A 17360-nucleotide genomic window follows, 5' to 3' on the forward strand; every position below is an offset into this window, starting at 1 on the left:
CATGGCTGCCGCTTTGGGCCCCAGTCCTGCGTGCTACCGCCGGAGGGGCTTCCCTCGACTGCTAGATGAGGAGCGCCTGTGTCGCCACCGGAGGAGTGCCACTAGCTGCCGCGCACATGCAACTCGCCGGCCACCACCTCCTTGCATAGGATCCCACAGCCTCCTCAATGGATCTGGCCATGGTCGCCGTCCTCCTCGATGGATCCGGCCATGGTCGCCTCCGCGAGCGCCACCTAGGGACCAGGGGGACTCCACCCACCGACGCAAAGATATGGTGAGGGGAGAGGAGAGCGGGTGAGGGCTGGTGTGACGCTTGCAGATGAGGAAAATAGAGAGAGAGAGAGAGAGGAAGTGTGCTCTAGGGTTTCCATTTTTCATTATATACTCAGAGACTGGTAATGGGATGATATAAGGTCTGGAGATGGCTAGCGGGCTAGGCCTGATTTGCTGAGGCGAGCCCTATAAATGCTCACCTTCGAAAATCGATTTACAAAGGCCAACCTCTTAACGTCTCTGGAAATGGGCCATTTTTAGAGGCGACATGTTAAGAGGTCCACCTCTATAAATCCATTTTCGGAGACGGGCAACTTTCGACCGTCTCTGTAAATAAAATAACCACCTCAGTAAATCGATTTTGCGAAACGGGCAACTTTTGGGTGTCTTCGTAAATAAAATGACCGCCTTCATAAACCATTAGCTATTTTAGGAGACACATAACCTCTGAAAATAACAGAGGTGTGTCTCCCAAAATCATTTTTGTTGTAGTGCCACTCGGTTGCAGCGGGAGAGAAGCAAACGACTACGACTGAATTTGAAGTCTTGTGCCACCGATTTCTTCGCTTTTCTAACAGCAACTATGCCTCTGAAGATGGTCCGACACCTATGATGGTGCCTCTGCCCCTTTTTTGTGTTATCCCTTCTCTCTCCTCTATTCCCTCCCGCAGTCATAGCGGGAGTGTCATAGATGACAATGATGACATGAATGCTTTGACAGGAGCGGATGCATAGTTGTCGATGTCGAGGCAGCCAATCATGTATAGTAGTTGAAATCGATGTAGCTGCACAGAGCGAAAGGCGCAAAAAATTATGTAATATTGTAGACGGAGCTGCAGTCATATTAGAAGCATCTTGCACACATGTCAGAGGATGTCATTCTTGGTGTCCTGCATATGTCAGAGGACGTTGTCGAGGCATCTTGCATATATCAGAGGATGCCAGTGAATACGTGAGAGGACGTTGTTGAAGAATGTCTTGCATATATATGTCAGAGGACATTATAGTGTCTTACATATGTCAAAGGACATTATTGTTGGGGAGTCTTACATATGTTAGAGGATATGATAGTCTTGCATGTGTTAGAGAACAAGGTATATTCCTGTAAGCATTGCCATCATTATTGACGTGTCTTGCAGAATTTCTGTTAGAGCACACGAGATGTCCATCTCATGGACGAAGTGGCGGATCCGTGTTGATGAAGACCAATGGTGATGTAATAATATTGGCGATGAATCTCGACGAAGACTTGGGCCCGTTATCGATGTATTCCTACGCAGGGTTGATGTATGTACCACCCCTTCAATCCTCTCTTCTCTATTCTTAGGGAAAATTGGATCCTTACCATCAAAAGAACGCATCTTTAGATATATACCATTAAAAGATTCAATTTTAGATATCTAACATCAAAAGGTTACAACGTTACAGCTATATACCATTTGTTACTGTTCCGTTACTTTGCACGTTGGTTTGACTAGTTCATTTTTTACCACGTTCCGATTTTGCCCTTGGAAAAGAAAGAATGCATCTTCTTAGTTCGTACTGGTGCCGCTTCGTTGTCTCCTGCGGTCTTCGGCTCTTCGTGGAGAAAAAAAAGCGCCGGGGCACACTCCCTGCCGCCGTCGCGCTCCCGGCGACATGCTCCCCGGCGACGAGTGCTTCCACGCACCTCCACAGCACTGCTCCCCGCGACGCATCTCCCAGCAGCCGCGGCTTTCCCGGCGGTGTGCTCCCCAACGTCGACTACCTCCTCGCCTCCCCAGTTGTGCTCTCGGCGACGCACCCTAGCGTCGACTGCCTCATCTGTGCCTCCCTAGCAGTGGGTATTCTCATCATCATCTTCTTCTTCTTCTTCTTGCTATTTTTTTGTTGTTGTTCTAAACCCTAAATTTCCCCTTTCTTACAGTGCTGAAAAATCGACCTAAAAATTGAGTTGTATGGATCCTGCTAAGGTTCCAGAAGGGTAACGACCTCTTTCTCTCCTTCCAAAACTCTGAAATTTGCAGCTATTATCACCTTAGGGTTTGGTAGTACAGTGAGCACATGACATAGGACTTTGCAAAGGGAATAAAATTAGTGATGCTAGAATTGTTGCTGGTTGATGTTGCAGGATTGATCCAAAGAGTGCGTGTAGAGTAGAGATCAATGTCAATGGTTACTTCACTGTGCGGGGTGGTAGAAAGGAGTATAATCGGGGCAGGACAGTAAGTTGGGTTGTTGATTCAGAAAAGTACACAATCATTGATCTGGAGAAAGATATTGCTCCGTATTTTACATGGGACAGCGATCAACAGGCCAACTTCTGGGTTGTAACGGGGAATACTATGACATCCAAGTTGTCTTCAGATGTTCAGCTTCTTGATTTGTTAAGGGCATCAGAAATAGTGAAATTGTTTATGGTAGTGGGTACACGCGAGCAAAATATTACAGAGGAGGAGATGCCTGTTGCAGTTCACATAGGAGATGATGTGATTCCTACTGCAATGAACATAGGAGAGGAGGTGAACCCTGCTGCAATTGATAGTGATTTGGATGTACTAGATGGAGAGTTTACATGGGCAGAAGCACCTCAATATGGGGAAACAACAGGAGGGCCACAAATGCCCGAAGAGGAAGAGAAGGAGCATTTCATGACTTTTGGGTGTGATCCTACTGGAGATGATCCGGCTGGAGCAGATGAGGAGTGGAGGTATTTCAAGACTATTCCAGATGATGAGGTGCAGAAAAGAAAGAGGGCAAGAACTATTCCGGAAATTAGAGAATTTGATACTGAAACTGTTCTTGATGATGAGGCTACCATTCGTAATGATTTTTTTGTGCCTCATACATCACATGATAAGGAGAATCCAATCATTAAGGTGGGAGACACATTTATTGATAAGGATGCTTTTGTTTACAATATCAAACAATATGCCATCAAAAATCAGTTTGAGACTAGGCTTGAACATAGTGACAAAGAAAGGTATAGAGCAAGGTGTGCAGATAATAATTGCAATTGGAGAGTGTATGCAAAGAAACTACATGGCAGCAACACATTCATGGTGGTCAAGCTCTCCGGATTCGATGAGCACACTTGTCCCAATACAAGTAGTGGACGAGAGGCTTCAACAGCTTGGATATCTAAAAAGCTGAAAGATATTGTAAAGGAGGATCCCACTCTGCCTGCAAAGAAATTACAGAGAAGATTGGAGAAACACTACGATATTGAATTGTCATATTTTAAAGTGTGGTCTGGAAAGAAGTCTGCAATGGATGATCTTCATGGTACTTGGGAGGACACCTTTGACATGCTATGGAGGTTCAAAGCAGCACTTGAAGAATGTTGCCCGGGAAGCATTGTTGAGATTGATTGCAAGAAGATTAATGGAGAAATGTACTTCTCAAGGATGTTTATAGCAATTAGAGCATGTATTGATAGATTTCTCGCTAGTTGCAGGCCATACCTTGGGGTTGATTCCACTCACCTAACTGGGAAGTATAAAGGGCAGCTAGCTGCAGCAACTACAGTTGATGGACATAACTGGATGTATCCAGTTGCATATGGGATCTTTGGAAAAGAGACAAATTCCAATTGGACATGGTTCATGGCGCAGCTAAAAAGAGTAGTTGGAACATCCCCTGGGTTAACAATCCACACTGATGCATGTAAGGGGCTAGCATATGCTGTCAACAAAGTCTTTAAAGGTGACGTAGAGCATTGGGAATGTTTTAGGCACCTCATGGCTAATTTCAGAAAAAAATTCAAGGGTGACGTGCTCAAGTTTATGTGGCCTTGTGCATGGGCATGTACAGATCGTAGGTATGATACACTAATGGAGAAAATTGCAACAGCTAGTCCTAAAGCAATTCCCTTTCTAAATACACATCATAAGCTAAAATGGAGCAGGTCCAAATTCTCCAAAGAATGCAAGGTTGATTATGTGAACAATAACATCTCAGAATGTTTCAACAATTGGATTAAAGATGACAAAGACCTTCCAGTTGCCGATCTGATGGATAAGATAAGGGAGAAAATAATGGGGAAGATTTACACAAGGCAAGTGATTGCTAGTAGACCGGAAGGATATATCCTTCCAAGTGTGTTACATGAGTTGAACATGAAGAGTCGTGGACTGCACTATGAAATCCAGAAGAGTGGTGCAATGTCAGGTGAGATATCAGGAATAACTAAAGAGGGGAAGAGTTGGAGAGTTGCTGTTGACATCCAGCAAAGAACTTGTGGTTGTGGACAATGGCAGATTCTGGAAAACCCTGCACTCATGCAATAGCTCTATTTGGAAAAGTAAGGCAGCTTAACATTGAAAACTTTGTGGATGACTACTATTCACTAGAGAGGTTCAAGGCAGCCTACCACTTTGTGGTCACCCCAATGGGTGACAAGACTCAATGGCCAAAATTTGATCCTGGGTTTAAAATGATTCCTCCAAAGCTAGAAAGACCTGCTGGTAGACCAAGGAAGAAAAGAATTAAGGCTAGTGGAGAGGCAGGGAAAAGAGGCCCATATCAATGCAAAAGGTGTTTTCAGTTTGGACACATAGAGAAAGGTTGTAATGCTACTCAAGCTGAATTAGAACAAGAGCTTCCACCACCTCGTCCAAAAAATTCCAAAAGGGAAAGGTATTGTAAATTGTAAATTTGTAATATAAATGGTTGATACATGCTGAAATATGTTCCCAGCCTAACTTGTTTTGTGCCTCCTAGGAAATCCAAGTCTGAAATTGAGTCATCTGCTAATGATCCACAAGTGACTCCCAGACCAAGTGCAACAACAGCTAGCCCAGGTCCTATAACAAGAAGCATGTCTCCTCTTTCTCCAACTAGCCCAGGTCCTACAACAAGAAGCATGTCTTCTCTTTCTCCAACTAGTTCGTGTCCAAGAAGGATGGCATCCATCTCACCAGGAGGAATTAATAGGAGGATTATTATTAGCTAGAAAATGGTTGTGTTGAGTGTGTCAACACATGGCTGTGTTAAGTGTGGACATGGTTGTGTTGGCTGTGGTCTTTTGTGCAGCTCCATAGGTCTAACTTTTGCTGGAGCATCAACATGGCTGTGTTGGCTATGGTCTTTTGTGAACTCCATGAGTCTAACTTTTGTTGCCAACTACAAAAATCTGGTTGTATGCAACATACTGTTATATTATTGAAATGACAGCCATATGAGATAATGGCCTTTTGTTAATACCACTCAAAAGTTGTGTTTATATGTTGCTGAGATGTTGTGTTTGTATCCTACTGAATTTTATTTACACATGCTCTCCAAGACTGCAGCAAGATGGCCCCTAATATGCAAGGGCAAAATGGTCAGATATAACTTGGAGTTAACAGAACTAGTGAGCTACCAACATCAGTCATGTTTTAATGGTACATATCTAAAATAGAATCTTTTGATGGTATATATCTAAAGATGCGTTCTTTTGATGGTAAGGATCCAATTTTCCCCTATTCTTACCAATGATTATGCTAGCTATTTTTCAAGTTTACTCCGTTGCTTGTTTTGCAACAAATGCATTTGGAATGTATAGATTGTATGTCTTCGATTAGTGCCGACAACCTTTCTAAAATGTTTTACAATAATTTAGGACGTCGTCCTTGGGTTTTTTTTACTTCCTCCATCCCCAAATGAATCAATCCCTAAAATCCGTCAAAGTCAAACTATCTTAAGTTTGACTAACTTCATTGAACATGACCACACAAATGAAGATCAAATAATGAAGCGACCCACTGGTCCTCTCTATAAACTTAATCCATGCATCTTATTTTATCTTACTATTACTAATTAGAGGCCCCAACGGAGGCACCACATTAATTCTCACCAGACGCGCTAAGAAAAAAGATAAATCCTATAATCTCACAATAATCAGAAACATCTTGCCTTTGATTTGGTAGACTCTAATCATCATCTCCAATAATGACCATTGGATCTGTAATTTATTCAAAAATTACCCACCACTACCATTATGAAAAATACATAAAGTAACCCCCTAATTTTGCATGTAAATTACACACCTCTGCCATTACAAAAGATAATTCAAAATTACCCCCTAAATTTGCGTTTAAATTACCCACATTGGCCATTATGAAACCTAATTTAAAATAACCACCTAACATTACGTCTAAATTATCCAACTTTGTCATTAAGAAAGATAATTTAATCCTCGAACTTTGTATCTAAATTACCCACGAATACAATTATTAAAGATAATTTAAAATAACTCCTAAAGATTTTATAAATTATCTACCTTTATCTTTATGAAATATAACGCAAAGTAATATTCTAAGTTTGCATTTAACATATCCATATATGTCATTATGAAAGATAATATAAGGTATTTCTTACCTTAGTCATTATAAAAAATAAACAAAATTCTTTGAATGTACACATAAATAGTAATCATGAAATAAAATAATTATGATGCATATATATATTTCTAATTCACAGACTTCTATAATCGTGAAATAAAATAATTATGATGCTATATTCCACCATGTACATCAATATCCATGAAGTACGATGCATATATATATTTCTAATTCACAGACTTCTATAATTGTGAAATAAAATAATTATGATGCTATATTCCACCATGTATATCAAATAGACATGTCTAAATTATGATAAATAATTATTTTAACAACTTATGAAACATGGAAAAATGTTCACTTAACAAACCACGTCGAAATAACACTTTATATTTATACTCCTTGATAATAAAATTTATAAATTATTATTCTAAATATGTTTATATATTTTTACTAAAACATTATGCCATATCAATATTATTAATTTAATATTATGCACTATGATACATAAATAATAATACACACAATTTATCCTATGATATAACAAATTCAACATGTTTAGTATCGGAATGCAAGCCGAGTTTCAACTTACGTGGAAAACAATACTACTAGGACCTAGACTCTTTTTAATAAACAATTGAATAAAAGATAAGGAATACTAGAATTGCTAACTAACATGTGAAAAATCGCGACAACTTGATTAAAAGTTAAAAGATAAACTATATATTTACTATTTCACAAAAAGGGTTGTAACAAGAGTTTATATATCTTAAGACTAGATTTTGACTAAATACATATTACACTAGAGAAAAAAAAATAAATACTAGAAATTCTAACTATAGGTCCCACTGGAGCCTACATGTTAATCATCATAAGACTTGATAAGAAAATAATAGATCCTAGAAATTCTCATAAAAATCATAAACATCTTACCATTAATTAGGTTAACCTAATCACCACTAATAATAATAATAGCTATTGGATCTATTCTATTTTCTAAATAATTATTCACTTCTGCTAATGTGTAAAGCAATATAAAGTTACTCATGACTCTAATTTATATTGTCCACATATGTCGTTAAGAAAAATGATCTAAAGTAGACTTAAATTTGCATTACCGATGTTGTAACACCCCGATGTTACATTGTAATGTTTTGCTTAAACATTTCGTAAGCATCTGGAATTATGTGCATATGTGTATGACATAAAGTATACCTCGATGTTCGGCACTTGAAACATTCGTACGAAACATGAGTCCGTGGTTACGTTTCATATAATATTGTGTAATCGCATTGTTCTGGGATCTAAAAGGGCTAAAGAACGTTTGGCTAACGGCGATAAAACTAGGTGTGGTTGGACAAGGATAGCAGGCTAGTACCTCGAGTAGGCTGGGTTTGGATTCTGACACGGAACCGTTCATTTCAACGTTGTTTGCGTAAGTTTCGGAGGTGGCCGACGATGCCACTTTTGGCAAACTCTGTGGAACGATTCGCTTAAGAAGTAGCGCGATGTAATGACTGCGGTCGATAGCTTGATGAACCTTCTTGTGCATCGAGCAATTAGTTTAGCGATTGGAGCATTGCGTACAAGGTTTCTCACTGCTTTAAAAAGCGTGCAAGACACCTGGCTTAGCCCTGGGCGCGGTCACCACCCGCTGTTGGCTTTCCAGCACCCACTGCCGCGCCCGGCTGCGCCCCACTACGCCATGCACGCGCACGGCCTGCGCGTCCTGGCCGCCCGCCCCGCTGCTGCTCGCCTGCGGCCACGGCCCCGCTGCTGCTCGCCTACCGCCATAGCTGGCTCGCCCTGCACGCCGAGGCACAGGCCACGTCTCCTTGCCGCCAGGACGCGACGCGCACGTCCTGCTTCCGCTGCCTTGGCCGGGAGCGCGCCGGGCACACGCTACACGCCGCTCGTCGCCACGCCGGTTCTGCGCCGTTGACATCACTTTGGCTGCTTATGCGTTGGACGACAGTCTGCCCGCTGTCACCTCGCGTCGCACTCGCGCTGTGTCCCTTGTCGGATGCTGCCCGCTGCATTGCCGTGCCATTACCTCGTCGGCTTGCTGCCACGCCATGCTGACTAGCACCTGGAGCCACGCCCTGCTGCTCCCCATGGGTGTGCACGTCACTAATTGCATTGACGACCACCGTAGGTCTGAGCCAAGCTGCGCCATGACCTCCCCTGTCTCCACTGTCTCCTTGGCCGCCAAGGCAATTCTCTTCAATTCGCCTTAACCATAGCAGTAGACTCCAATTCGTCTTAGGCTCGGCTTCGTTAGGCATCTGGCTGCGTCCTGTCCCCACCTTACTGTGTATGTCCTTGCACAGGGCCGGAATTTCGTAATTCCGCGTCACCAGCTCCATAAGGCCAGGCAGACGCCCTCCAACGGCGAGCCAGCCACGTAGTGCATTTCGTAGCGATTCAGTGCACCCATAGTCTCGCCATATCCTCCTGAGCACCCCACGCACCTCAGCCGTAGCATCGTAGCAGGCCAGCCCCCACCGCCGCGGTAGTGCCACTGTCGGGCACCGCTGCACCGCCGCAAGCGCACGTGGTCAGCTCTGTTCAGACCACCCCCGACCGAACCATCAATGTGAAGGTATCCGTGGGAAGTCCCTGGTGCTCGCTAGCTCGTGTGTTGGCCTTGCCGTTGCTGTTGCTTATGGGAACGCGCCCGCCTTTGCAGGTCAAGGGCCACCGTTGGGGAGGGAGTTCGTGACTGCGCCTTTGCTTGCCGTGTCGCCTCCAGTAGCTTCTACTTGTCATCAAGGTACCTATCGACCCCTTAGGTAGGCAGTAGAGGTTCGGGTGAGGCCGGCGTGGTCGCTTAGTGCCCGCGCCGTCGCGCCAGTGCGCGCCCTGGGGGCTAGGGACTTAGTCGCGGTGAAGACGTAGAAATGGGAGGGTGCAGCTGTAAAACGGTAGACTGAGGTAATAGTGCTCTAGTGCTCGTGGAGATTACCGAGTGCGTCGGGGGTGTCCGTGCATATTTGCCGACGCACACAGGCCTTTCCCCGTCGCGGGCTGTTGGCCGGCTAGGCCGAGCCTCCGCGTGGGCCGCGCGGCGGCCTGCTGTCGCGCGCGGGCGGGATGGCACGCTGGGCCGAGCCGCGCGCTTGTGGGCCGACGTAAGAGGATTTAGTTTTCTTATTTTCCTAAGAATAGAAATGTTTATTTATTTTCCGCTATGAACCCAACTTCGATAAATCGTAGTAAATTGCATGGTTGTCCAAAAATAGTGAAACTAAGTTTGTTAGGTTCGCAAAAATACCATCTATCTGTTAGTGTAGTTAGGTCATAGCTAGCTGTTATGATTATAGGCTCATAAATTCTAATTAGAAGACTTAGCATTATGTAGATTAATGTTTGTAGGAATTCTTGTGGCAAATCAGTAATAGTTTTAGCTTTAGAAATTTTACAGTATGTTCACTAGGATATTATGTACTTGCTGTAAAATTGGTAGCCATTGAGCGAGTTGCTTAATAGCGTAGTTATTATCCTTGCTGTAATGTATGTATCGTAAATTGGCATCAGGAGTAGGAATATTCGCAGTCGCCGTAAGAATGTATGTCACGATCATACTTGTTAGTGGTGCTGGTACGTAGCTTAGACTTTAGTGAGTAGATATCACTTAGTAGTTTAATAGAGGTACTTTTGCATTGAGAGTTGTTGTTGCCGTAGTGTTAATCATTACATCATCATTTCATGTAGATCACGAACAGGTAGACTCTGTACCCGCCTGCGAGCCGGAGTACGACGAGGTGATCGAGGAGTACGACGAGGAGCTCTTCGCATAGGAGGGTGCCCAGGAGCCTGTTGGTATTGACCTTACTGACCTGGCACCTGCCCAAGGCAAGCCCCGGTGCATAACCTCTATTTTTAAATGATCACTGAATATATTTATATGATATGCATTTACGTTACAGGCATTTTATGGAAACTACATACATAAATATATCCACCATGAGTCCTACTAGTACAGGTCGAGTAGCTGCTATGCTCAGGAGGTCGGTAGTGTGAGTAACCTGCCGTTACTCGTAAATAGGTGATTAAACTATGATATCATGATGAAATAATGGAAAGGAAAATGGTGACCAGACAGGGATGTGGATTTGGTACTGGTGGGTGTGAGGGGTTGTGTCCTGCGGCCACAGGGCATAGCCCGGTTACACTTTTTCTCTGTCTGTGTCGATTAAGGACGGGTCATTGCATATGACTCTAGGCAAATCACAGACCATTGTCCCGAGCACATACTTGGGTATGGGCGCAGGGAAGACTTGCTGCTCTCTTGTCATGGATCCGGCTCTTTCCGGACCGACTGATGGGAAGAGGAGGTGGTGGAGGTCCTTGCACCGCACTGAGTCCAGGACTCAGGGGCGGGGGTTTGGACTGGGACCTGGACACCTGGGACAGGAGAGTGGTGGGTTAGTCCTGCTTGTGCCTGGGGTACAAGCGGGGCCTGTGTCTTCAGGGCACCTAGCTGGGCACATTGATTCGCGAATCGCCGGGTTATCCGGTACGGCTTGTCTATGGTTTAGCACCGTAGTAAGAAGTGGAAGTGGAAAAAGGAGAAGGAACAGTATGGATTGCTCAACTCTTGCTTGAAAGTAGAACAGGTGTTTATATAGATTGTCTAGATGAAAACTTAATACGGCTGATGATAATAATGTATCAATAAGGACTCACTATTAGTATTGCTTTTTGCTAAAAGAAAACCAGCAACCATAGAACCTAGCATATTCCTTGGAGTCAGGAAAGTATTCCCACTGGTCGGATAAATCTTGCGAGTACATTGTATACTCAAGGTTTATTTACCCCTGTTGCAGGTAATGCTTGAGGAGTACCTTGTGTGGAGGATTCTTCTGGTGGGCTCAGACGGAATCCTCGTTATCTTATCGTTAGATGTTATCTTTTAATATTCCGCTGTTTATCGTTTCGCACTCTGTATTTGGTATTGTAATAATGTACTTTTTAAGAAACTCTAATGTATGAAATGGACTTGTGTTGTAACTCGTTCTCATTATTGGATCCTTGGGAAAAATGTGGATCTTTCGGGTTCTCCCTCGGGGTGTGCCCGACGGACACCACTCGCTGTAGTTGCTTTCGGGGTGCTTAGTGTCTGGTGGAAGACGAGCGCCTCCGTAAGTACACTATTTCGGGCGGTTCTGCCACAGATGTTCTCTTTTTATGATCCATAATTTACATAACTCAACTTTCGTCTCATTATTAGAAAAATTAATTACCCCCACAAATATAAATCTAAATTATCAACATCTCCTATTACAAAAAATGATTTAGATAACAAACAGAGCATATATATATTTCTACATTACCCACCTCTATCAATATTAGTATAGCAAGATTTGATTAGAGTAAATATATGTGTCGTGCCAACATTCATGAGTAATAAAATATATATGTTATGTTTCATCACATAAAAAATAATTTCTTAACAACTCATGTACTAATGATACTAACAAATTATTTAAAAACATATAACCATAACTATAATTTATATAGACGGTTACTTTAGATATATTTCTGTATTTTTACTAAAATGTTTGACATGTCCATATTGATAGTATAACCATAACTCCAAATATGATTCCTTGATAGGAAAATTTAATCATCTTGAGAAGTAGAGAGCACTGGTGCTATATTTTCCTAACCCTTTAAGAATACTTTAGAATAAAATGTCAATCAATATAAGGTATAAGTATTAAAATTCTCTTGAGGTTAGCATAACTACCCCTGTTTGAGATCTCATTTCAAGTTCTATGATTTATCTTAAGTGATATGGTAGATGTTTCAAATAATGGCTTATGCTATTGTAGTACTTAAGAACATACTCTATGGCCTGAAATCCTTATTTTAAAAAGTGTAAAACAGAGAGTTAATGAAAGATACAATAAGAACAATAGTTTCAACTTAACTTGAGAAAAAAAATCCATAGAAGTTGATAAGAATAAAATTTGACAAATCAAAAAATAGATTTATGGCTTCATAAGATACATGATGCAACAAGAGCCACCATGATTAATGATAAGGTTTCAAAGTAACTACATATTTAAAATATATAGGAGGTGTCATGCAAAGGAAAAATATGAATATGGATAATATATATATATATATATATATATTAGTTTCTTGAAAAAAAATAGTAGTTAATAAGTTTATGATAACTAGATAAGACTACAGAGTATCTACTATGTATATTATGTTAGAAAATAAACAAAGATAAAAACATACAGTTTAATATAAGTAATTCTTTATTAATCTGATATACTCCCTCTATTACAAATTACAAGACATCTTGAGTTTTCTAAATACATACTTTTGTTGTACACTTAGATGTATTGCCCAGATACATAGTAAGAAAGATATATCTAGAAAAATCAAAATATCTTATAATTTAGAACGAAGAAATTATTAAACAGTATCTACTACTTATATCTCATAAAATTCTAACCCGTGCGATAGCACAGGTTGATGGACCAGTACGTATAATTACGGGAGATTCAAGAACATACAACTCATGAGATTTGGACTTAAAACTGCATACATACTCTGGGCAGAGGATTGCAATGCTAGGTGTTCTCGATCGGGCACCTTCTAGTTCGCTTCATCAGCGCGTGCACCACCGCGTTTAGCCGCTGCTCGGCGAACAACGGCCAGGCCACCATCGTTTTCACGGCATGCAACACAGCCCATGCAGCATAGCCCATCAACGTTTCCACGGCATGCAGCACAGCCCATTAAAGGTCTTGAGCGGTGCTGCACGGAGGGATGCTATGCTTCCGTGGCGGGAAAAAAATTATATGCAGTCGTACTGCACAGTACCTTCATGCAGCACCGCTCCGTTGCCGTCCATTCATCCTCATCGATGGTGGATATTAATCGCCTTGATATTTTCAACACGGGTATAAAAGATTGTCTTCCATACTGGTTTTGCAGTACCTTTTCAAAGACCATTTATTTGGACATCTCCAACAATTAAATCCACGGAAGGTTGCCAGCAAACATGGAACACATGTTCGTACAACAACTCTTACTTTTCAAACCAATTAACTGGTCCAATTCCTCCCATGCCAATTAGCCTGACCATGTTGGACTTGTCAAGAAACCTTTTTTTTATTAGGACCTTTGCAGTAAATCTTGAAGCTCCTTACCAGTGATTATGCTTGCTATTTTTCTAGTTTACACCATTGCTTGTTTTCCAACAAGTGCATTTGTAATGTATTGTATGTCTTCGTTTAGTGCCGACAACCTTTCTAAAAAGTTTTGCAATGATTTACGGCATCATCCTTGGGTTTTTTGTACTGTTTATTTTTGCAATGTTTTACACTACCCCAGATCGACACATCACTGCCGGTTCAAAACCCCCTTTCACTGCCAGATTTTGAATCGTCACAACCAAATTGACAGTAATGGAGGGTTCACATCACTGTCAGCTTTTTAAGCAGCAGTGATAATGAACTTCACTTCTTGTTCGTTACCCAAGCTGGCAGTGTTCTGTTGAGCCAACACTGCCGATTCATGGTACCAACCGATAGTGTTGAGGAAAACAGCATAGTCGGTTCATCACCCGAGCAGGCAGTGTTGTTCCTGTGATCACTTCCAGTTCAGGGCTCCAACCGGTAGTGTTGATTTGGGCAACACTGCCGGCTCAGTACTTGAGCCAGCAATGCTATTCCTATCATCACTGTCAGTTTTTTGGAGAACAAAAAATAAAAATTAGAGACTTAATCATGAACAATAATTATAGCTCCAAACAATAGGTTTGGTCATCAAAATTGAAATCAGTAGCCCTATTGAAAAAAAACTCTACACTAGTCCATACAAAACTAAAGCATTACCTATATGCAATCATCAAAACCACCATGTAATTTGCTAGGAATTATAACGTGTTCATACAGACACCAACCATTTGGAAGATGGATTCACCACGATTTGAATGCCTTCCTAAAGATCCAATTAAAAATTGCTCTCTAAATGGAGAAATGACTAGAATGAGAAGCAATCGAGCCATCGAAACAATTGAAAAGCTACAATTTCAAAGGAGTGGATGATTGTTACTAACCTTAAAGCAAGAAGATCATGCCCATGCTTGAAAATCCAAGACCTTCATTGAGCATTTTGGTGAAGAATAGCCGCAGCAATGGAGGGAGAGTTGGGGAACAGCGCCTCCTTGGCCGAGTGTGCTCGAGATGGGAGGAAGGAGGGAGAAGGACGTAGGCTTTGTAGTGTGCACAACACCACTGCTGGTTCAAACCAAAAGCCGATAGTGATAGCACAACACCATTGTCGGTTCAAGCCACGAACCGGCAGTGACACTGTCAATTCTAGCCACCAACCAGTAATGATATTGACCTTCACTACCGGTTTTTGGGGACCCATAATCATTTTCCGATTTGAAGCTAACCGGTACTGAAGAGTTATCACTACCGATTCCCTAGCAACCGGTAGTAATGGACCAGCAGTGAAGGTTGAATCTGTAGTAGAGTTAGGCTGTCATCCTTGATCTTTTCTACCTAGAAGAATAATACATTATTTTGGCGGTAAAATAATCTATGACGACGCATGTTCTATGGACATATTCAAATGATTAACATGACCGATACAAATGAAGATCAAATAAACATCGTGAATCTCTCAAAACCATCACATGTAAGAAGTGAGAGCACTGGTTCTTTCTAGTCACTTAAGCCATGCATACATATCTTACTTCTTACTATTGCTGATTAGAGATCTCAGCGGAGGCACCATATTAATTCTCACAAGATACGCTACGAAAAAAGAGAAATTCAAGAAATTCATCTGGCCTTTAATTTGATAGACTCTATTCATCATCACCAATAATCAGAAATGTCTTGAACCCTCCACATGTAGTAAGAAGCAAGTGCACTGGTCCTTTCTAGAAACCTAATCCATGCATGCATACATATAATTAACTAATTAAGGGAGGTTCAACAGCATGGACACTGAACAATGAAAAAAAACTTGACCCGCAGGGGTAAGACAGCCCCGGGCATTATGCTTGAGAAAAACACCTTCTCACATAGGTTGAAAAAACTTGACCTGTAGCAGTACTGTAGCATGGAGCCGTTTTGGATTTCGAGGCAGAAAATGAACTGAGAAGAGGAGGAGCCGGTGGAGCCACGATTTCGAGCTTCTCCGACTCCGTGCTACAGTGTCAGAGCCGGAGCCGGGAGAAGCCCCTCCAAATGGGCTCTTAGACTACCTCTTGGAAGCTCTCACAACCATTGAAGTGTCACCATTTTGTAACTCCTACTACCTTGGGCTCAAGAGCACAATTCATCACCCTCGACTAGACATAGAGCCGGTATAAATCTCGAGTCCCCCTAGTGCTAAGCCATTCAAACATATGCACAATCACAAATTTACTAGTCGACGGTATGAAACACCGACAAGAATTGACTGCATTGACCTTGTGCGTTTCGCCATGTCATACTACACGCTGCACATTGGGATGGTACAATGTGTCATCTATATACAAGTGATCTTGATTTTGTGGTTATCTTTTGTCTGCGTGCTAGCATAACGTACCGTGTTGCCTAACATCAGGAGCATGCATCGGTGGACCCCCAACAAGGACACGAGGTTGCGTTTTGGCAACTGACACCACAAGATGGCTGCCACGCCTTTGGGAAATTGTCTTTCTTGCTTGATCATTTGATTAATATATTTATGATTGCATATTTTGTGCTTGTTATGTGATATTTACCTTTTCTATACTAGCATAGGCTCAACGTTCTAAACTCTTGGTAGGATACGGTTAACAGAGAGCACTAGAAAAAGACAAGTGCACAACTACACATCATATTGGAGTAGTTTATTATTATTTTTTATTGTAAATCAAGTAGAGACCTAGGTCATGATTTTAGAGACTTAATATCTCCCTGTCCTCGTATGCCTCCCCGGTACCAACGACTCTCGATTCCCTTCACGGCAGAAGAGAAGAGGAAGATAAGAAGAGGTGATGGAAGAAGAAGAGGAAGAGGTTGCGAGTCCAGATGCTAGCTCCACCCATGTTTACTACATCAAAGGAAACAAACTTTAAATATATTTCATTTCATAATGGATCTAAAATGATGTGGTTCTTTCATATCATAAATATTACTGTTTGGTTTTGTAAAAGTTGTTTATCAAACATAGGAGCTTAGAATTGTACTAGAGATGTATCATTTCCTATATATATTGTGACATATTCAGATAACTCCCCATTTCCCATTCCATAATTCATTGCTCCTTTTCGACGCTGCGATGCATACACTACGGGAGACGCGCTCTTTGCCGAGTGCTCGGTGCTTTGCCGAGTGTTGAAACACGGGCACTCAGCAAAGAGGTAGTTTGCCGAGTGCCGCACTCGGCAAATCCGGCCCTGGGCAAAGGCCGTCTTTGCCAAGTGTCAAAGAGGGACACTCGGCAAACGTCCTATTTGACGAGTGTCTGACACTCGGCAAAGAATAACCCTCGGCAAAATACCTCAGCCGATGCCGGTGGCCCCTCCATCATCCTTTGCCGAGTACTGGCCGTTAGCACTCGGCAAACGTGCTATCTTTGCCGAGTGCTACAAGCCTGGCACTCGGCAAAGAGGTTCCTTTGCCGAGTGCCAATTCCGACACTCGGCAAAGTATTTATATATTTTTTTGTTTTCAAATTTTTTCTGTGGCATTTATACAGTACCTTGAAGCACATGTTCCAATTTGGAACTTTTCTATGACTTTTTGGTATATTTTTTTTATGTTTACTTGAATTTTT

Source organism: Miscanthus floridulus, chromosome 10 (assembly GCF_019320115.1).
Source record: "Miscanthus floridulus cultivar M001 chromosome 10, ASM1932011v1, whole genome shotgun sequence".
NCBI classification, from domain to species: domain Eukaryota; kingdom Viridiplantae; phylum Streptophyta; class Magnoliopsida; order Poales; family Poaceae; genus Miscanthus; species Miscanthus floridulus.